The following is a 22,423-nucleotide window of genomic DNA, read 5'->3' as shown; positions in this document are numbered from 1 at the left end:
ATCTTCAAATACAAGAACTTTTCGTGGTTTTGTTGGTTTTCAGCAAATGAACATATTTCAGCGAGCCAGAGTTTTTTGTTTAATAGCGTAAGATATTATCTTAAAATACAAGAAGTTTTCGTGGTTCTTGTCAATTTGTGTTGGTTTTCATCTAATGAACTTATTTCAGTCAGCCAGATCTTTCTTCTTCAAAGAAAAAGGATTTTATCTTCAAATACAAGAACTTTTCGTGGTTTTGATGGTTTTCAGCAAATCAACATATTTCAGCGAGCTGGAAGTTCTTTCCTTAATAGAGTAAGATTTTATCTTAAAATACCAGAAATTTTCGTGGTTCTTGTCAATTTTTGTTGGTTTTCATCTAATGAACTTATTTCAGTCAGCTAAATCTTTCTTCTTCAAAGCAAAAAGATTTTATCTTCAAATACAAGAACTTTTCATGGTTTTGTTGGTTTTCAGCAAATGAACATATTCCAGCGAGCTGGGAGTTTTTTCTTTAATAGCGTAAGATTTTATCTTAAAATACAAGAACTTTTCGTGGTTCTTGTCAATTTTTGTTCGTTTTCATCTAATGAACTTATTTCAGTCAGCAAGATCTTTCTTCTTCAAAGCAAAAAGATTTTATCTTCAAATACAAGAACTTTTCGTGGTTTTGTTGGTTTTCAGCAAATGAACATATTTCAGCGAGCCAGAAGTTTTTTCTTTAATAGCGTAAGATATTATCTTAAAATACAAGACGTTTTCGTGGTTCTTGTCAATTTTTGTTGGTTTTCATCTAATGAACTTATTTCAGTCAGCCAGATCTTTCTTCTTCAAAGAAAAAGGATTTTATCTTCAAATACAAGAACTTTTCGTGGTTTTGATGGTTTTCAGCAAATGAACATATTTCAGCGAGCTGGAAGTTTTTTCCTTAATAGAGTAAGATTTTATCTTAAAATACCAGAAATTTTCGTGGTTCTTGTCAATTTTTGTTGGTTTTCATCTAATGAACTTATTTCAGTCAGCTAGATCTTTCTTCTTCAAAGCAAAAAGATTTTATCTTCAAATACAAGAACTTTTCGTGGTTTTGTTGGTTTTCAGCAAATGAACATATTTCAGCGAGCTGGGAGTTTTTTCCTTAATAGAGTAAGATTTTATCTTAAAATACCAGAACATTTCGTGGTTCTTGTCAAATTTTGTTGGTTTTCATCTAATGAACTTATTTCAGTCAGCTAGATCTTTCTTCTTCAAAGCAAAAAGATTTTATCTTCAAATACAAGAACTTTTCGTGGTTTTGTTGGTTTTCAGCAAATGAACATATTTCAGCGAGCCAGAAGTTTTTTCTTTAATAGCGTAAGATATTATCTTAAAATACAAGACGTTTTCGTGGTTCTTGTCAATTTTTGTTGGTTTTCATCTAATGAACTTATTTCAGTCAGCCAGATCTTTCTTCTTCAAAGAAAAAGGATTTTATCTTCAAATACAAGAACTTTTCGTGGTTTTGATGGTTTTCAGCAAATGAACATATTTCAGCGAGCTGGAAGTTTTTTCCTTAATAGAGTAAGATTTTATCTTAAAATACCAGAAATTTTCGTGGTTCTTGTCAATTTTTGTTGGTTTTCATCTATTGAACGTATTTCAGTCAGCTCGATCTTTCTTCTTCAAAGCAAAAAGATTTTATCTTCAAATACAAGAACTTTTCGTGGTTTTGTTGGTTTTCAGCAAATGAACATATTTCAGCGAGCTGGGAGTTTTTTCTTTAATAGCGTAAGATTTTATCTTAAAATACAAGAACTTTTCGTGGTTCTTGTCAATTTTTGTTGGTTTTCATCGAATGAACTTATTTCAGTCAGCTAGATCTTTCTTCTAATAAGCTAAAAGATTTTATCTTCAAATACAAGAACTTTTCGTGGTTTTGTTGGTTTTCAGCAAATGAACATATTTCAGCGAGCCAGAAGTTTTTTCTTTAATAGCGTAAGATTTTATCTTAAAATACAAGAACTTTTCGTGGTTCTTGTCAATTTTTGTTGGTTTTCATCTAATGAACTTATTTCAGTCAGCGAGATCTTTCTTCTTCAAAGCAAAAAGATTTTATCTTCAAATACAAGAACTTTTCGTGGTTTTGATGGTTTTCAGCAAATCAACATATTTCAGCGAGCTGGAAGTTTTTTCCTTAATAGCGTAAGATTTTATCTTAAAATACAAGAACTTTTCGTGGTTCTTGTCAATTTTTGTTGGTTTTCATCTCATGAACTTATTTCAGTCAGCTGGATCTTTCTTCTTCAAAGCAAAAAGATTTTATCTTCAAATACAACAACTTTTCGTGGTTTTGATGGTTTTCAGCAAATGAACATATTTCAGCGAGCTGGAAGTTTTTTCCTTAATAGCGTAAGATTTTATCTTAAAATACAGGAACTTTTCGTGGTTCTTGTCAATTTTTGTTGGTTTTCATCTGATGAACTTATTTCAGTCAGCGAGATCTTTCTTCTTCAAAGCAAAAAGATTTTATTTTCAAATACAAGAACTTTTCGTGGTTTTGATGCTTTTCAGCAAATGAACATATTTCAGCGAGCCAGAAGTTTTTTTCTTTAATGGCGTAAGATTTTATCTTAAAATACAAGAAGTTTTCGTGGTTCTTGTCAATTTTTGTTGGTTTTAATCTAATGAACTTATTTCAGTCAGCTGGATCTTTCTTCTTCAAAGCAAAAAGATTTTATCTTCAAATACAAGAACTTTTCGTGGTTTTGATGGTTTTCAGCAAATGAACATATTTCAGCGAGCTGGAAGTTTTTTCTTTAATAGCGTAAGATTTTATCTTAAAATACAAGAACTTTTCGTGGTTCTTGTCAATTTTTGTTGGTTTTCATCAAATGAACTTATTTCAGTCAGCTGGATCTTTCTTCTTCAATGCAAAAGGATTTTATCTTCAAATACAAGAACTTTTCGTGGTTTTGATGGTTTTCAGCAAATGAACATATTTCAGCGATCTGGAAGTTTTTTCCTTAATAGTGTAAGATTTTATCTTAAAATACAAGAACTTTTCGTGGTTCTTGTCAATTTTTGTTCGTTTTCATCCAATGAACTTATTTCAGTCAGCAAGATCTTTCTTCTTCAAAGCAAAAAGATTTTATCTTCAAATACAAGAACTTTTCGTGGTTCTTGTCAATTTTTGTTGGTTTTCATCAAATGAACTTATTTCAGTCAGCCAGATCTTTCTTCTTCAAAGCAAAAAGATTTTATCTTCAAATACAAGAACTTTTCGTGGTTTTGATGGTTTTCAGCAAATGAACATATTTCAGCGAGCCAGAAGTTTTTTCTTTAATAGCGTAAGATATTATCTTAAAATACAAGAAGTTTTCGTGGTTCTTGTCAATTTTTGTTGGTTTTCATCCAAAGAACTTATTTCAGTCAGCCAGATCTTTCTTCTTCAAAGAAAAAGGATTTTATCTTCAAATGCAAGAACTTTTCGTGGTTTTGATGGTTTTCAGCAAATGAACATATTTCAGCGAGCTGGAAGTTTTTTCCTTCATAGAGTAAGATTTTATCTTAAAATACAAGAACTTTTCGTGGTTCTTGTCAATTTTTGTTGGATTTCATCTAATGAACTTATTTCAGTCAGCTAGATCTTTCTTCTTATAAGCTAAAAGATTTTATCTTCAAATACAAGAACTTTTCGTGGTTTTGTTGGTTTTCAGCAAATGAACATATTTCAGCGAGCCAGAGTTTTTTGTTTAATAGCGTAAGATATTATCTTAAAATACAAGAAGTTTTCGTGGTTCTTGTCAATTTGTGTTGGTTTTCATCTAATGAACTTATTTCAGTCAGCCAGATCTTTCTTCTTCAAAGAAAAAGGATTTTATCTTCAAATACAAGAACTTTTCGTGGTTTTGATGGTTTTCAGCAAATCAACATATTTCAGCGAGCTGGAAGTTTTTTCCTTAATAGAGTAAGATTTTATCTTAAAATACCAGAAATTTTCGTGGTTCTTGTCAATTTTTGTTGGTTTTCATCTAATGAACTTATTTCAGTCAGCTAAATCTTTCTTCTTCAAAGCAAAAAGATTTTATCTTCAAATACAAGAACTTTTCATGGTTTTGTTGGTTTTCAGCAAATGAACATATTCCAGCGAGCTGGGAGTTTTTTCTTTAATAGCGTAAGATTTTATCTTAAAATACAAGAACTTTTCGTGGTTCTTGTCAATTTTTGTTCGTTTTCATCTAATGAACTTATTTCAGTCAGCAAGATCTTTCTTCTTCAAAGCAAAAAGATTTTATCTTCAAATACAAGAACTTTTCGTGGTTTTGTTGGTTTTCAGCAAATGAACATATTTCAGCGAGCCAGAAGTTTTTTCTTTAATAGCGTAAGATATTATCTTAAAATACAAGACGTTTTCGTGGTTCTTGTCAATTTTTGTTGGTTTTCATCTAATGAACTTATTTCAGTCAGCCAGATCTTTCTTCTTCAAAGAAAAAGGATTTTATCTTCAAATACAAGAACTTTTCGTGGTTTTGATGGTTTTCAGCAAATGAACATATTTCAGCGAGCTGGAAGTTTTTTCCTTAATAGAGTAAGATTTTATCTTAAAATACCAGAAATTTTCGTGGTTCTTGTCAATTTTTGTTGGTTTTCATCTAATGAACTTATTTCAGTCAGCTAGATCTTTCTTCTTCAAAGCAAAAAGATTTTATCTTCAAATACAAGAACTTTTCGTGGTTTTGTTGGTTTTCAGCAAATGAACATATTTCAGCGAGCTGGGAGTTTTTTCCTTAATAGAGTAAGATTTTATCTTAAAATACCAGAACATTTCGTGGTTCTTGTCAAATTTTGTTGGTTTTCATCTAATGAACTTATTTCAGTCAGCTAGATCTTTCTTCTTCAAAGCAAAAAGATTTTATCTTCAAATACAAGAACTTTTCGTGGTTTTGTTGGTTTTCAGCAAATGAACATATTTCAGCGAGCCAGAAGTTTTTTCTTTAATAGCGTAAGATATTATCTTAAAATACAAGACGTTTTCGTGGTTCTTGTCAATTTTTGTTGGTTTTCATCTAATGAACTTATTTCAGTCAGCCAGATCTTTCTTCTTCAAAGAAAAAGGATTTTATCTTCAAATACAAGAACTTTTCGTGGTTTTGATGGTTTTCAGCAAATGAACATATTTCAGCGAGCTGGAAGTTTTTTCCTTAATAGAGTAAGATTTTATCTTAAAATACCAGAAATTTTCGTGGTTCTTGTCAATTTTTGTTGGTTTTCATCTATTGAACGTATTTCAGTCAGCTCGATCTTTCTTCTTCAAAGCAAAAAGATTTTATCTTCAAATACAAGAACTTTTCGTGGTTTTGTTGGTTTTCAGCAAATGAACATATTTCAGCGAGCTGGGAGTTTTTTCTTTAATAGCGTAAGATTTTATCTTAAAATACAAGAACTTTTCGTGGTTCTTGTCAATTTTTGTTGGTTTTCATCGAATGAACTTATTTCAGTCAGCTAGATCTTTCTTCTAATAAGCTAAAAGATTTTATCTTCAAATACAAGAACTTTTCGTGGTTTTGTTGGTTTTCAGCAAATGAACATATTTCAGCGAGCCAGAAGTTTTTTCTTTAATAGCGTAAGATTTTATCTTAAAATACAAGAACTTTTCGTGGTTCTTGTCAATTTTTGTTGGTTTTCATCTAATGAACTTATTTCAGTCAGCGAGATCTTTCTTCTTCAAAGCAAAAAGATTTTATCTTCAAATACAAGAACTTTTCGTGGTTTTGATGGTTTTCAGCAAATCAACATATTTCAGCGAGCTGGAAGTTTTTTCCTTCATAGCGTAAGATTTTATCTTAAAATACAAGAACTTTTCGTGGTTCTTGTCAATTTTTGTTGGTTTTCATCTCATGAACTTATTTCAGTCAGCTGGATCTTTCTTCTTCAAAGCAAAAAGATTTTATCTTCAAATACAACAACTTTTCGTGGTTTTGATGGTTTTCAGCAAATGAACATATTTCAGCGAGCTGGAAGTTTTTTCCTTAATAGCGTAAGATTTTATCTTAAAATACAGGAACTTTTCGTGGTTCTTGTCAATTTTTGTTGGTTTTCATCTGATGAACTTATTTCAGTCAGCGAGATCTTTCTTCTTCAAAGCAAAAAGATTTTATTTTCAAATACAAGAACTTTTCGTGGTTTTGATGCTTTTCAGCAAATGAACATATTTCAGCGAGCCAGAAGTTTTTTTCTTTAATGGCGTAAGATTTTATCTTAAAATACAAGAAGTTTTCGTGGTTCTTGTCAATTTTTGTTGGTTTTAATCTAATGAACTTATTTCAGTCAGCTGGATCTTTCTTCTTCAAAGCAAAAAGATTTTATCTTCAAATACAAGAACTTTTCGTGGTTTTGATGGTTTTCAGCAAATGAACATATTTCAGCGAGCTGGAAGTTTTTTCCTTAATAGAGTAAGATTTTATCTTAAAATACAAGAACTTTTCGTGGTTCTTGTCAATTTTTGTTGGATTTCATCTAATGAACTTATTTCAGTCAGCTAGATCTTTCTTCTTATAAGCTAAAAGATTTTATCTTCAAATACAAGAACTTTTCGTGGTTTTGTTGGTTTTCAGCAAATGAACATATTTCAGCGAGCCAGAAGTTTTTTCTTTAATAGCATAAGATATTATCTTAAAATACCAGAAGTTTTCGTGTTTCTTGTCAATTTGTGTTGGTTTTCATCTAATGAACTTATTTCAGTCAGCCAGATCTTTCTTCTTCAAAGAAAAAGGATTTTATCTTCAAATACAAGAACTTTTAGTGGTTTTGATGGTTTTCAGCAAATGAACATATTTCAGCGAGCTGGAAGTTTTTTCCTTAATAGAGTAAGATTTTATCTTAAAATACCAGAAATTTTCGTGGTTCTTGTCAATTTTTGTTGGTTTTCATCTATTGAACGTATTTCAGTCAGCTCGATCTTTCTTCTTCAAAGCAAAAAGATTTTATCTTCAAATACAAGAACTTTTCGTGGTTTTGTTGGTTTTCAGCAAATGAACATATTTCAGCGAGCCAGAAGTTTTTTCTTTAATAGCGTAAGATTTTATCTTAAAATACAAGAACTTTTCGTGGTTCTTGTCAATTTTTGTTGGTTTTCATCTAATGAACTTATTTCAGTCAGCGAGATCTTTCTTCTTCAAAGCAAAAAGATTTTATCTTCAAATACAACAACTTTTCGTGGTTTTGATGGTTTTCAGCAAATGAACATATTTCAGCGAGCTGGAAGTTTTTTCCTTAATAGCGTAAGATTTTATCTTAAAATACAGGAACTTTTCGTGGTTCTTGTCAATTTTTGTTGGTTTTCATCTGATGAACTTATTTCAGTCAGCGAGATCTTTCTTCTTCAAAGCAAAAAGATTTTATCTTCAAATACAAGAACTTTTCGTGGTTTTGATGGTTTTCAGCAAATGAACATATTTCAGCGAGCCAGAAGTTTTTTTCTTTAATGGCGTAAGATTTTATCTTAAAATACAAGAAGTTTTCGTGGTTCTTGTCAATTTGTGTTGGTTTTCATCTAATGAACTTATTTCAGTCAGCCAGATCTTTCTTCTTCAAAGAAAAAGGATTTTATCTTCAAATACAAGAACTTTTCGTGGTTTTGATGGTTTTCAGCAAATCAACATATTTCAGCGAGCTGGAAGTTTTTTCCTTAATAGAGTAAGATTTTATCTTAAAATACCAGAAATTTTCGTGGTTCTTGTCAATTTTTGTTGGTTTTCATCTAATGAACTTATTTCAGTCAGCTAAATCTTTCTTCTTCAAAGCAAAAAGATTTTATCTTCAAATACAAGAACTTTTCATGGTTTTGTTGGTTTTCAGCAAATGAACATATTTCAGCGAGCTGGGAGTTTTTTCTTTAATAGCGTAAGATTTTATCTTAAAATACAAGAACTTTTCGTGGTTCTTGTCAATTTTTGTTCGTTTTCATCGAATGAACTTATTTCAGTCAGCAAGATCTTTCTTCTTCAAAGCAAAAAGATTTTATCTTCAAATACAAGAACTTTTCGTGGTTTTGTTGGTTTTCAGCAAATGAACATATTTCAGCGAGCCAGAAGTTTTTTCTTTAATAGCGTAAGATGTTATCTTAAAATACAAGAAGTTTTCGTGGTTCTTGTCAATTTTTGTTGGTTTTCATCTAATGAACTTATTTCAGTCAGCCAGATCTTTCTTCTTCAAAGAAAAAGGATTTTATCTTCAAATGCAAGAACTTTTCGTGGTTTTGATGGTTTTCAGCAAATCAACATATTTCAGCGAGCTGGAAGTTTTTTCTTTAATAGCGTATGATTTTATCTTAAAATACAAGAACTTTTCGTGGTTCTTGTCAATTTTTGTTGGTTTTCATCTAATGAACTTATTTCAGTCAGCGAGATCTTTCTTCTTCAAAGCAAAAAGATTTTATCTTCAAATACAAGAACTTTTCGTGGTTTTGATGGTTTTCAGCAAATGAACATATTTCAGCGAGCTGGAAGTTTTTTCTTAATAGCGTAAGATTTTATCTTAAAATACAAGAACTTTTCGTGGTTCTTGTCAATTTTTGTTGATTTTCATCAAATGAACTTATTTCAGTCAGCGAGATCTTTCTTCTTCAAAGCAAAAAGATTTTATCTTCAAATACAAGAACTTTTCGTGTTTTTGTTGGTTTTCAGCAAATGAACATATTTCAGCGAGCCAGAAGTTTTTTCTTTAATAGCGTAAGATATTATCTTAAAATACAAGAAGTTTTCGTGGTTCTTGTCAATTTTTGTTGGTTTGCATCGAATGAACTTATTTCAGTCAACTGGATCTTTCTTCTTCAAAGCAAAAAGATTTTATCTTCAAATACAAGAACCTTTCGTGGTTTTGTTGGTTTTCAGCAAATCAACATATTTCAGCGAGCTGGAAGTTTTTTCTTTAATAGCGTAAGATTTTATCTTAAAATACAAGAACATTTCGTGGTTCTTGTCAATTTTTGTTGGTTTTCATCTAATAAACTTATTTCAGTCAGCTGGATCTTCCTTCTTCAAAGCAAAAAGATTTTATCTTCAAATACAAGAACTTTTCGTGGTTTTGATGGTTTTCAGCAAATGAACATATTTCAGCGAGCTGGAAGTTTTTTCTTAATAGCGTAAGATTTTATCTTAAAATACAAGAACTTTTCGTGGTTCTTGTCAATTTTTGTTGATTTTCATCAAATGAACTTATTTCAGTCAGCGAGATCTTTCTTCTTCAAAGCAAAAAGATTTTATCTTCAAATACAAGAACTTTTCGTGTTTTTGTTGGTTTTCAGCAAATGAACATATTTCAGCGAGCTGGAAGTTTTTTCCTTAATAGAGTAAGATTTTATCTTGAAATACCAGAAATTTTCGTGGTTCTTGTCAATTTTTGTTGGTTTTCATCTATTGAACGTATTTCAGTCAGCTCGATCTTTCTTCTTCAAAGCAAAAAGATTTTATCTTCAAATACAAGAACTTTTCGTGGTTTTGTTGGTTTTCAGCAAATGAACATATTTCAGCGAGCTGGGAGTTTTTCCTTTAATAGCGTAAGATTTTATCTTAAAATACAAGAACTTTTCGTGGTTCTTGTCAATTTTTGTTGGTTTTCATCGAATGAACTTATTTCAGTCAGCAAGATCTTTCTTCTAATAAGCTAAAAGATTTTATCTTCAAATACAAGAACTTTTCGTGGTTTTGTTGGTTTTCAGCAAATGAACATATTTCAGCGAGCCAGAAGTTTTTTCTTTAATAGCGTAAGATTTTATCTTAAAATACAAGAACTTTTCGTGGTTCTTGTCAATTTTTGTTGGTTTTCATCTAATGAACTTATTTCAGTCAGCGAGATCTTTCTTCTTCAAAGCAAAAAGATTTTATCTTCAAATACAAGAACTTTTCGTGGTTTTGATGGTTTTCAGCAAATCAACATATTTCAGCGAGCTGGAAGTTTTTTCCTTAATAGCGTAAGATTTTATCTTAAAATACAAGAACTTTTCGTGGTTCTTGTCAATTTTTGTTGGTTTTCATCTCATGAACTTATTTCAGTCAGCTGGATCTTTCTTCTTCAAAGCAAAAAGATTTTATCTTCAAATACAACAACTTTTCGTGGTTTTGATGGTTTTCAGCAAATGAACATATTTCAGCGAGCTGGAAGTTTTTTCCTTAATAGCGTAAGATTTTATCTTAAAATACAGGAACTTTTCGTGGTTCTTGTCAATTTTTGTTGGTTTTCATCTGATGAACTTATTTCAGTCAGCGAGATCTTTCTTCTTCAAAGCAAAAAGATTTTATCTTCAAATACAAGAACTTTTCGTGGTTTTGATGGTTTTCAGCAAATGAACATATTTCAGCGAGCCAGAAGTTTTTTTCTTTAATGGCGTAAGATTTTATCTTAAAATACAAGAAGTTTTCGTGGTTCTTGTCAATTTTTGTTGGTTTTAATCTCATGAACTTATTTCAGTCAGCTGGATCTTTCTTCTTCAAAGCAAAAAGATTTTATCTTCAAATACAAGAACTTTTCGTGGTTTTGATGGTTTTCAGCAAATGAACATATTTCAGCGAGCTGGAAGTTTTTTCCTTAATAGAGTAAGATTTTATCTTAAAATACAAGAACTTTTCGTGGTTCTTGTCAATTTTTGTTGGATTTCATCTAATGAACTTATTTCAGTCAGCTAGATCTTTCTTCTTATAAGCTAAAAGATTTTATCTTCAAATACAAGAACTTTTCGTGGTTTTGTTGGTTTTCAGCAAATGAACATATTTCAGCGAGCCAGAAGTTTTTTCTTTAATAGCGTAAGATATTATCTTAAAATACAAGAAGTTTTCGTGGTTCTTGTCAATTTGTGTTGGTTTTCATCTAATGAACTTATTTCAGTCAGCCAGATCTTTCTTCTTCAAAGAAAAAGGATTTTATCTTCAAATACAAGAACTTTTCGTGGTTTTGATGGTTTTCAGCAAATCAACATATTTCAGCGAGCTGGAAGTTTTTTCCTTAATAGAGTAAGATTTTATCTTAAAATACCAGAAATTTTCGTGGTTCTTGTCAATTTTTGTTGGTTTTCATCTAATGAACTTATTTCAGTCAGCTAAATCTTTCTTCTTCAAAGCAAAAAGATTTTGTCTTCAAATACAAGAACTTTTCATGGTTTTGTTGGTTTTCAGCAAATGAACATATTTCAGCGAGCTGGGAGTTTTTTCTTTAATAGCGTAAGATTTTATCTTAAAATACAAGAACTTTTCGTGGTTCTTGTCAATTTTTGTTCGTTTTCATCGAATGAACTTATTTCAGTCAGCAAGATCTTTCTTCTTCAAAGCAAAAAGATTTTATCTTCAAATACAAGAACTTTTCGTGGTTTTGTTGGTTTTCATCAAATGAACATATTTCAGCGAGCCAGAAGTTTTTTCTTTAATAGCGTAAGATGTTATCTTAAAATACAAGAAGTTTTCGTGGTTCTTGTCAATTTTTGTTGGTTTTCATCTAATGAACTTATTTCAGTCAGCCAGATCTTTCTTCTTCAAAGAAAAAGGATTTTATCTTCAAATGCAAGAACTTTTCGTGGTTTTGATGGTTTTCAGCAAATCAACATATTTCAGCGAGCTGGAAGTTTTTTCTTTAATAGCGTAAGATTTTATCTTAAAATACAAGAACTTTTCGTGGTTCTTGTCAATTTTTGTTGGTTTTCATCTAATGAACTTATTTCAGTCAGCGAGATCTTTCTTCTTCAAAGCAAAAAGATTTTATCTTCAAATACAAGAACTTTTCGTGGTTTTGATGGTTTTCAGCAAATGAACATATTTCAGCGAGCTGGAAGTTTTTTCTTAATAGCGTAAGATTTTATCTTAAAATACAAGAACTTTTCGTGGTTCTTGTCAATTTTTGTTGATTTTCATCAAATGAACTTATTTCAGTCAGCGAGATCTTTCTTCTTCAAAGCAAAAAGATTTTATCTTCAAATACAAGAACTTTTCGTGTTTTTGTTGGTTTTCAGCAAATGAACATATTTCAGCGAGCCAGAAGTTTTTTCTTTAATAGCGTAAGATATTATCTTAAAATACAAGAAGTTTTCGTGGTTCTTGTCAATTTTTGTTGGTTTGCATCGAATGAACTTATTTCAGTCAACTGGATCTTTCTTCTTCAAAGCAAAAAGATTTTATCTTCAAATACAAGAACCTTTCGTGGTTTTGTTGGTTTTCAGCAAATCAACATATTTCAGCGAGCTGGAAGTTTTTTCTTTAATAGCGTAAGATTTTATCTTAAAATACAAGAACTTTTCGTGGTTCTTGTCAATTTTTGTTGGTTTTCATCTAATAAACTTATTTCAGTCAGCTGGATCTTCCTTCTTCAAAGCAAAAAGATTTCATCTTCAAATACAAGAACTTTTCGTGGTTTTGATGGTTTTCAGCAAATGAACATATTTCAGCGATCTGGATGTTTTTTCCTTAATAGAGTAAGATTTTATCTTAAAATACAAGAACTTTTCGTGGTTCTTGTCAATTTTTGTTGGTTTTCATCTAATGAACTTATTTCAGTCAGCTAGATCTTTCTTATTCAAAGCAAAAAGATTTTATCTTCAAATACAGAACTTTTCGTGGTATTGATGGTTTTCAGCAAATGAACATATTTCAGCGAGCTGGAAGTTTTTTCCTTAATAGAGTAAGATTTTATCTTAAAATACAAGAACTTTTCGTGGTTCTTGTCAATTTTTGTTGGTTTTCATCTAATGAACCTATTTCAGTCAGCAAGATCTTTCTTCTTCAAAGCAAATGATTTTATCTTCAAATACAATAAATTTTCGTGGTTTTGTTGGTTTTCAGCAAATGAACATATTTCAGCGAGCCAGAAGTTTTTTCTTTAATAGCGTAAGATATTATCTTAAAATACAAGAAGTTTTCGTGGTTCTTGTCAATTTTTGTTGGTTTTCATCTCATGAACTTATTTCAGTCAGCTGGATCTTTCTTCTTCAAAGTTAAAAGATTTTATCTTCAAATACAAGAACTTTTCGTGGTTTTGTTGGTTTTCAGCAAATGAACATATTTCAGCGAGCCAGAAGTTTTTTCTTTAATAGCGTAAGATATTATCTTAAAATTCAAGAAGTTTTCGTGGTTCTTGTCAATTTTTGTTGGTTTTCATCTAATGAACTTATTTCAGTCAGCTAGATCTTTCTTCTTCAAAGCAAAAAGATTTTATCTTCAAGTACAAGAACTTTTCGTGGTTTTGTTGGTTTTCAGCAAATGAACATATTTCAGCGAGCTGGGAGTTTATTCTTTAATAGCGTAAGATTTTATCTTAAAATACAAGAAGTTTTCGTGGTTCTTGTCAATTTTTGTTGTTTTTCATCTCATGAACTTATTTCAGTCAGCTAGATCTTTCTTCTTCAAAGCAAAAAGATTTTATCTTCAAATGCAAGAACTTTTCGTGGTTTTGATGGTTTTCAGCAAATGAACATATTTCAGCGAGCTGGAAGTTTTTTCTTAATAGCGTAAGATTTTGTCTTAAAATACAAGAACTTTTCGTGGTTCTTGTCAATTTTTGTTGGTTTTCATCTAATAAACTTATTTCAGTCAGCTGGATCTTTCTTCTTCAAAGCAAAAAGATTTTATCTTCAAATACAAGAACTTTTCGTGGTTTTGATGGTTTTCAGCAAATGAACATATTTCAGCGAGCTGGAAGTTTTTTCCTTAATCGAGTAAGATTTTATCTTAAAATACAAGAACTTTTCGTGGTTCTTGTCAATTTTTGTTGGTTTTCATCTGAAGAACTTACTTCAGTCAACTAGATCTTTCTTCTTCAAAGCAAAAAGATTTTATCTTCAAATACAAGAACTTTTCGTGGTTTTGTTGGTTTTCAGGAAATGAACAGATTTCAGCGAGCCAGAAGTTTTTTCTTTAATAGCGTAAGATATTATCTTAAAATACAAGAAGTTTTCGTTGTTCTTGTCAATTTTTGTTGGTTTTCATCTCATGAACTTATTTCAGTCAGCTAGATCTTACTTCTTCAAAGCAAAAAGATTTTATCTTCAAATACAAGAACTTTTCGTGGTTTTGTTGGTTTTCAGCAAATGAACATATTTCAGCGAGCTGGGAGTTTATTCTTTAATAGCGTAAGATTTTATCTTAAAATACAAGAACATTTCGTGGTTCTTGTCAATTTTTGTTGGTTTTCATCTAATGAACTTATTTCAGTCAGCTAGATCTTTCTTCTTCAAAGCAAAAAGATTTTATCTTCAAATACAAGAACTTTTCGTGGTTTTGATGGTTTTCAGCAAATGAACATATTTCAGCGAGCTGGAAGTTTTTTCTTAATAGCTTAAGATTTTTCTTAAAATACAAGAAGTTTTCGTGGTTCTTGTCAATTTTTGTTGGTTTTCATCCAATGAATTTATTTCAGTCAGCTAGATCTTTCTTCTTCAAAGCAAAAAGATTTTATCTTCAAATACAAGAACTTTTCGTGGTTTTGATGGTTTTCAGCAAAAGAACATATTTCAGCGAGCTGGAAGTTTTTTCTTAAACAGAGTAAGATTTTATCTTAAAATACATGAACTTTTCGTGGTTCTTGTCAATTTTTGTTGGTTTTCATCTAATGAACTTATTTCAGTCAGCTAGATCTTTCTTCTTCAAAGCAATAAGATTTTATCTTCAAATACAAGAACTTTTCGTGGTTTTGATGGTTTTCAGCAAATGAACATATTTCAGCGAGCTGGAAGTTTTTTCCTTAATCGAGTAAGATTTTATCTTAAAATACAAGAACTTTTCGTGGTTCTTGTCAATTTTTGTTGGTTTTCATCTGAAGAACTTACTTCAGTCAACTGGATCTTTCTTCTTCAAAGCAAAAAGATTTTATCTTCAAATACAAGAACTTTTCGTGGTTTTGTTGGTTTTCAGCAAATGAACAGATTTCAGCGAGCCAGAAGTTTTTTCTTTAATAGCGTAAGATATTATCTTAAAATACAAGAAGTTTTCGTTGTTCTTGTCAATTTTTGTTGGTTTTCATCTCATGAACTTATTTCAGTCAGCTAGATCTTACTTCTTCAAAGCAAAAAGATTTTATCTTCAAATACAAGAACTTTTCGTGGTTTTGTTGGTTTTCAGCAAATGAACATATTTCAGCGAGCTGGGAGTTTATTCTTTAATAGGGTAAGATTTTATCTTAAAATACATGAACTTTTCGTGGTTCTTGTCAATTTTTGTTGGTTTTCATCTAATGAACTTATTTCACTCAGCTAGATCTTTCTTCTTCAAAGCAAAAAGATTTTATCTTCAAAATACAAGAACTTTTCGTGGTTTTGATGGTTTTCAGTAAATGAACAGATTTCAGCGAGCAAGAAGTTTTTTCTTTAATAGCGTAAGATTTTATCTTAAAATACAAGAACTTTTCGTGGTTCTTGTCAATTTTTGTTGGTTTTCATCTAATGAACTTATTTCAGTCAGCTGGATCTTTCTTCTTCAAAGCAAAAAGATTTTATCTTCAAATACAAGAACTTTTCGTGGTTTTGATGGTTTTCGGCAAATGAACATATTTCAGCGAGCTGGAAGTTTTTTCCTTAATAGCGTAAGATTTTATCTTAAAATACAAGAACTTTTCGTGGTTCTTGTCAATTCTTGTTGGTTTTCATCTGATGAACTTATTTCAGTCAACTGGATCTTTCTTCTTCAAAGCAAAAAGATTTTATCTTCAAATACAAGAACTTTTCGTGGTTTTGATGGTTTTCAGCAAATCAACATTTTTCAGCGAGCTGGAAGTTTTTTACTTCATAGCGTAAGATATTATCTTAAAATACAAGAAGTTTTCGTGGTTCTTGTTAATTTTTGTTGGTTTTCATCCAATGAATTTATTTCAGTCAGCTAGATCTTTCTTCTTCAAAGCAAAAAGATTTTATCTTCAAGTACAAGAACTTTTCGTGGTTTTGTTGGTTTTCAGCAAATGAACATATTTCAGCGAGCTGGGAGTTTATTCTTTAATAGCGTAAGATTTTATCTTAAAATACAAGAAGTTTTCGTGGTTCTTGTCAATTTTTGTTGTTTTTCATCTCATGAACTTATTTCAGTCAGCTAGATCTTTCTTCTTCAAAGCAAAAAGATTTTATCTTCAAATGCAAGAACTTTTCGTGGTTTTGATGGTTTTCAGCAAATGAACATATTTCAGCGAGCTGGAAGTTTTTTCTTAATAGCGTAAGATTTTGTCTTAAAATACAAGAACTTTTCGTGGTTCTTGTCAATTTTTGTTGGTTTTCATCTCATGAACTTATTTCAGTCAGCTAGATCTTTCTTCTTCAAAGCAAAAAGATTTTATCTTCAAATACAAGAACTTTTCGTGGTTTTGTTGGTTTTCAGCAAATGAACATATTTCAGCGAGCCAGAAGTTTTTTCTTTAATAGCGTAAGATATTATCTTAAAATACAAGACGTTTTCGTGGTTCTTGTCAATTTTTGTTGGTTTTCATCTAATGAACTTATTTCAGTCAGCCAGATCTTTCTTCTTCAAAGAAAAAGGATTTTATCTTCAAATACAAGAACTTTTCGTGGTTTTGATGGTTTTCAGCAAATGAACATATTTCAGCGAGCTGGAAGTTTTTTCCTTCATAGAGTAAGATTTTATCTTAAAATACCAGAAATTTTCGTGGTTCTTGTCAATTTTTGTTGGTTTTCATCTATTGAACGTATTTCAGTCAGCTCGATCTTTCTTCTTCAAAGCAAAAAGATTTTATCTTCAAATACAAGAACTTTTCGTGGTTTTGTTGGTTTTCAGCAAATGAACATATTTCAGCGAGCTGGGAGTTTTTTCTTTAATAGCGTAAGATTTTATCTTAAAATACAAGAACTTTTCGTGGTTCTTGTCAATTTTTGTTGGTTTTCATCGAATGAACTTATTTCAGTCAGCGAGATCTTTCTTCTAATAAGCTAAAAGATTTTATCTTCAAATACAAGAACTTTTCGTGGTTTTGTTGGTTTTCAGCAAATGAACATATTTCAGCGAGCCAGAAGTTTTTTCTTTAATAGCGTAAGATTTTATCTTAAAATACAAGAACTTTTCGTGGTTCTTGTCAATTTTTGTTGGTTTTCATCTAATGAACTTATTTCAGTCAGCGAGATCTTTCTTCTTCAAAGCAAAAAGATTTTATCTTCAAATACAAGAACTTTTCGTGGTTTTGATGGTTTTCAGCAAATCAACATATTTCAGCGAGCTGGAAGTTTTTTCCTTAATAGCGTAAGATTTTATCTTAAAATACAAGAACTTTTCGTGGTTCTTGTCAATTTTTGTTGGTTTTCATCTCATGAACTTATTTCAGTCAGCTGGATCTTTCTTCTTCAAAGCAAAAAGATTTTATCTTCAAATACAACAACTTTTCGTGGTTTTGATGGTTTTCAGCAAATGAACATATTTCAGCGAGCTGGAAGTTTTTTCCTTAATAGCGTAAGATTTTATCTTAAAATACAGGAACTTTTCGTGGTTCTTGTCAATTTTTGTTGGTTTTCATCTGATGAACTTATTTCAGTCAGCGAGATCTTTCTTCTTCAAAGCAAAAAGATTTTATTTTCAAATACAAGAACTTTTCGTGGTTTTGATGCTTTTCAGCAAATGAACATATTTCAGCGAGCCAGAAGTTTTTTTCTTTAATGGCGTAAGATTTTATCTTAAAATACAAGAAGTTTTCGTGGTTCTTGTCAATTTTTGTTGGTTTTAATCTAATGAACTTATTTCAGTCAGCTGGATCTTTCTTCTTCAAAGCAAAAAGATTTTATCTTCAAATACAAGAACTTTTCGTGGTTTTGATGGTTTTCAGCAAATGAACATATTTCAGCGAGCTGGAAGTTTTTTCCTTAATAGAGTAAGATTTTATCTTAAAATACAAGAACTTTTCGTGGTTCTTGTCAATTTTTGTTGGATTTCATCTAATGAACTTATTTCAGTCAGCTAGATCTTTCTTCTTATAAGCTAAAAGATTTTATCTTCAAATACAAGAACTTTTCGTGGTTTTGTTGGTTTTCAGCAAATGAACATATTTCAGCGAGCCAGAAGTTTTTTCTTTAATAGCGTAAGATTTTATCTTAAAATACAAGAACTTTTCGTGGTTCTTGTCAATTTTTGTTGGTTTTCATCTAATGAACTTATTTCAGTCAGCGAGATCTTTCTTCTTCAAAGCAAAAAGATTTTATCTTCAAATACAACAACTTTTCGTGGTTTTGATGGTTTTCAGCAAATGAACATATTTCAGCGAGCTGGAAGTTTTTTCCTTAATAGCGTAAGATTTTATCTTAAAATACAGGAACTTTTCGTGGTTCTTGTCAATTTTTGTTGGTTTTCATCTGATGAACTTATTTCAGTCAGCGAGATCTTTCTTCTTCAAAGCAAAAAGATTTTATCTTCAAATACAAGAACTTTTCGTGGTTTTGATGGTTTTCAGCAAATGAACATATTTCAGCGAGCCAGAAGTTTTTTTCTTTAATGGCGTAAGATTTTATCTTAAAATACAAGAAGTTTTCGTGGTTCTTGTCAATTTGTGTTGGTTTTCATCTAATGAACTTATTTCAGTCAGCCAGATCTTTCTTCTTCAAAGAAAAAGGATTTTATCTTCAAATACAAGAACTTTTCGTGGTTTTGATGGTTTTCAGCAAATCAACATATTTCAGCGAGCTGGAAGTTTTTTCCTTAATAGAGTAAGATTTTATCTTAAAATACCAGAAATTTTCGTGGTTCTTGTCAATTTTTGTTGGTTTTCATCTAATGAACTTATTTCAGTCAGCTAAATCTTTCTTCTTCAAAGCAAAAAGATTTTATCTTCAAATACAAGAACTTTTCATGGTTTTGTTGGTTTTCAGCAAATGAACATATTTCAGCGAGCTGGGAGTTTTTTCTTTAATAGCGTAAGATTTTATCTTAAAATACAAGAACTTTTCGTGGTTCTTGTCAATTTTTGTTCGTTTTCATCGAATGAACTTATTTCAGTCAGCAAGATCTTTCTTCTTCAAAGCAAAAAGATTTTATCTTCAAATACAAGAACTTTTCGTGGTTTTGTTGGTTTTCAGCAAATGAACATATTTCAGCGAGCCAGAAGTTTTTTCTTTAATAGCGTAAGATGTTATCTTAAAATACAAGAAGTTTTCGTGGTTCTTGTCAATTTTTGTTGGTTTTCATCTAATGAACTTATTTCAGTCAGCCAGATCTTTCTTCTTCAAAGAAAAAGGATTTTATCTTCAAATGCAAGAACTTTTCGTGGTTTTGATGGTTTTCAGCAAATCAACATATTTCAGCGAGCTGGAAGTTTTTTCTTTAATAGCGTATGATTTTATCTTAAAATACAAGAACTTTTCGTGGTTCTTGTCAATTTTTGTTGGTTTTCATCTAATGAACTTATTTCAGTCAGCGAGATCTTTCTTCTTCAAAGCAAAAAGATTTTATCTTCAAATACAAGAACTTTTCGTGGTTTTGATGGTTTTCAGCAAATGAACATATTTCAGCGAGCTGGAAGTTTTTTCTTAATAGCGTAAGATTTTATCTTAAAATACAAGAACTTTTCGTGGTTCTTGTCAATTTTTGTTGATTTTCATCAAATGAACTTATTTCAGTCAGCGAGATCTTTCTTCTTCAAAGCAAAAAGATTTTATCTTCAAATACAAGAACTTTTCGTGTTTTTGTTGGTTTTCAGCAAATGAACATATTTCAGCGAGCCAGAAGTTTTTTCTTTAATAGCGTAAGATATTATCTTAAAATACAAGAAGTTTTCGTGGTTCTTGTCAATTTTTGTTGGTTTGCATCGAATGAACTTATTTCAGTCAACTGGATCTTTCTTCTTCAAAGCAAAAAGATTTTATCTTCAAATACAAGAACCTTTCGTGGTTTTGTTGGTTTTCAGCAAATCAACATATTTCAGCGAGCTGGAAGTTTTTTCTTTAATAGCGTAAGATTTTATCTTAAAATACAAGAACTTTTCGTGGTTCTTGTCAATTTTTGTTGGTTTTCATCTAATAAACTTATTTCAGTCAGCTGGATCTTCCTTCTTCAAAGCAAAAAGATTTTATCTTCAAATACAAGAACTTTTCGTGGTTTTGATGGTTTTCAGCAAATGAACATATTTCAGCGAGCTGGAAGTTTTTTCTTAATAGCGTAAGATTTTATCTTAAAATACAAGAACTTTTCGTGGTTCTTGTCAATTTTTGTTGATTTTCATCAAATGAACTTATTTCAGTCAGCGAGATCTTTCTTCTTCAAAGCAAAAAGATTTTATCTTCAAATACAAGAACTTTTCGTGTTTTTGTTGGTTTTCAGCAAATGAACATATTTCAGCGAGCTGGAAGTTTTTTCCTTAATAGAGTAAGATTTTATCTTGAAATACCAGAAATTTTCGTGGTTCTTGTCAATTTTTGTTGGTTTTCATCTATTGAACGTATTTCAGTCAGCTCGATCTTTCTTCTTCAAAGCAAAAAGATTTTATCTTCAAATACAAGAACTTTTCGTGGTTTTGTTGGTTTTCAGCAAATGAACATATTTCAGCGAGCTGGGAGTTTTTTCTTTAATAGCGTAAGATTTTATCTTAAAATACAAGAACTTTTCGTGGTTCTTGTCAATTTTTGTTGGTTTTCATCGAATGAACTTATTTCAGTCAGCTAGATCTTTCTTCTAATAAGCTAAAAGATTTTATCTTCAAATACAAGAACTTTTCGTGGTTTTGTTGGTTTTCAGCAAATGAACATATTTCAGCGAGCCAGAAGTTTTTTCTTTAATAGCGTAAGATTTTATCTTAAAATACAAGAACTTTTCGTGGTTCTTGTCAATTTTTGTTGGTTTTCATCTAATGAACTTATTTCAGTCAGCGAGATCTTTCTTCTTCAAAGCAAAAAGATTTTATCTTCAAATACAAGAACTTTTCGTGGTTTTGATGGTTTTCAGCAAATCAACATATTTCAGCGAGCTGGAAGTTTTTTCCTTAATAGCGTAAGATTTTATCTTAAAATACAAGAACTTTTCGTGGTTCTTGTCAATTTTTGTTGGTTTTCATCTCATGAACTTATTTCAGTCAGCTGGATCTTTCTTCTTCAAAGCAAAAAGATTTTATCTTCAAATACAACAACTTTTCGTGGTTTTGATGGTTTTCAGCAAATGAACATATTTCAGCGAGCTGGAAGTTTTTTCCTTAATAGCGTAAGATTTTATCTTAAAATACAGGAACTTTTCGTGGTTCTTGTCAATTTTTGTTGGTTTTCATCTGATGAACTTATTTCAGTCAGCGAGATCTTTCTTCTTCAAAGCAAAAAGATTTTATCTTCAAATACAAGAACTTTTCGTGGTTTTGATGGTTTTCAGCAAATGAACATATTTCAGCGAGCCAGAAGTTTTTTTCTTTAATGGCGTAAGATTTTATCTTAAAATACAAGAAGTTTTCGTGGTTCTTGTCAATTTTTGTTGGTTTTAATCTCATGAACTTATTTCAGTCAGCTGGATCTTTCTTCTTCAAAGCAAAAAGATTTTATCTTCAAATACAAGAACTTTTCGTGGTTTTGATGGTTTTCAGCAAATGAACATATTTCAGCGAGCTGGAAGTTTTTTCCTTAATAGAGTAAGATTTTATCTTAAAATACAAGAACTTTTCGTGGTTCTTGTCAATTTTTGTTGGATTTCATCTAATGAACTTATTTCAGTCAGCTAGATCTTTCTTCTTATAAGCTAAAAGATTTTATCTTCAAATACAAGAACTTTTCGTGGTTTTGTTGGTTTTCAGCAAATGAACATATTTCAGCGAGCCAGAAGTTTTTTCTTTAATAGCGTAAGATATTATCTTAAAATACAAGAAGTTTTCGTGGTTCTTGTCAATTTGTGTTGGTTTTCATCTAATGAACTTATTTCAGTCAGCCAGATCTTTCTTCTTCAAAGAAAAAGGATTTTATCTTCAAATACAAGAACTTTTCGTGGTTTTGATGGTTTTCAGCAAATCAACATATTTCAGCGAGCTGGAAGTTTTTTCCTTAATAGAGTAAGATTTTATCTTAAAATACCAGAAATTTTCGTGGTTCTTGTCAATTTTTGTTGGTTTTCATCTAATGAACTTATTTCAGTCAGCTAAATCTTTCTTCTTCAAAGCAAAAAGATTTTGTCTTCAAATACAAGAACTTTTCATGGTTTTGTTGGTTTTCAGCAAATGAACATATTTCAGCGAGCTGGGAGTTTTTTCTTTAATAGCGTAAGATTTTATCTTAAAATACAAGAACTTTTCGTGGTTCTTGTCAATTTTTGTTCGTTTTCATCGAATGAACTTATTTCAGTCAGCAAGATCTTTCTTCTTCAAAGCAAAAAGATTTTATCTTCAAATACAAGAACTTTTCGTGGTTTTGTTGGTTTTCAGCAAATGAACATATTTCAGCGAGCCAGAAGTTTTTTCTTTAATAGCGTAAGATGTTATCTTAAAATACAAGAAGTTTTCGTGGTTCTTGTCAATTTTTGTTGGTTTTCATCTAATGAACTTATTTCAG

The sequence above is a fragment of the Heptranchias perlo genome, chromosome 39 (genome assembly GCF_035084215.1).
Source record: "Heptranchias perlo isolate sHepPer1 chromosome 39, sHepPer1.hap1, whole genome shotgun sequence".
Classification (NCBI taxonomy): Eukaryota; Metazoa; Chordata; class Chondrichthyes; order Hexanchiformes; family Hexanchidae; genus Heptranchias; species Heptranchias perlo.
Note: the sequence above shows the minus strand (reverse complement) of the source record.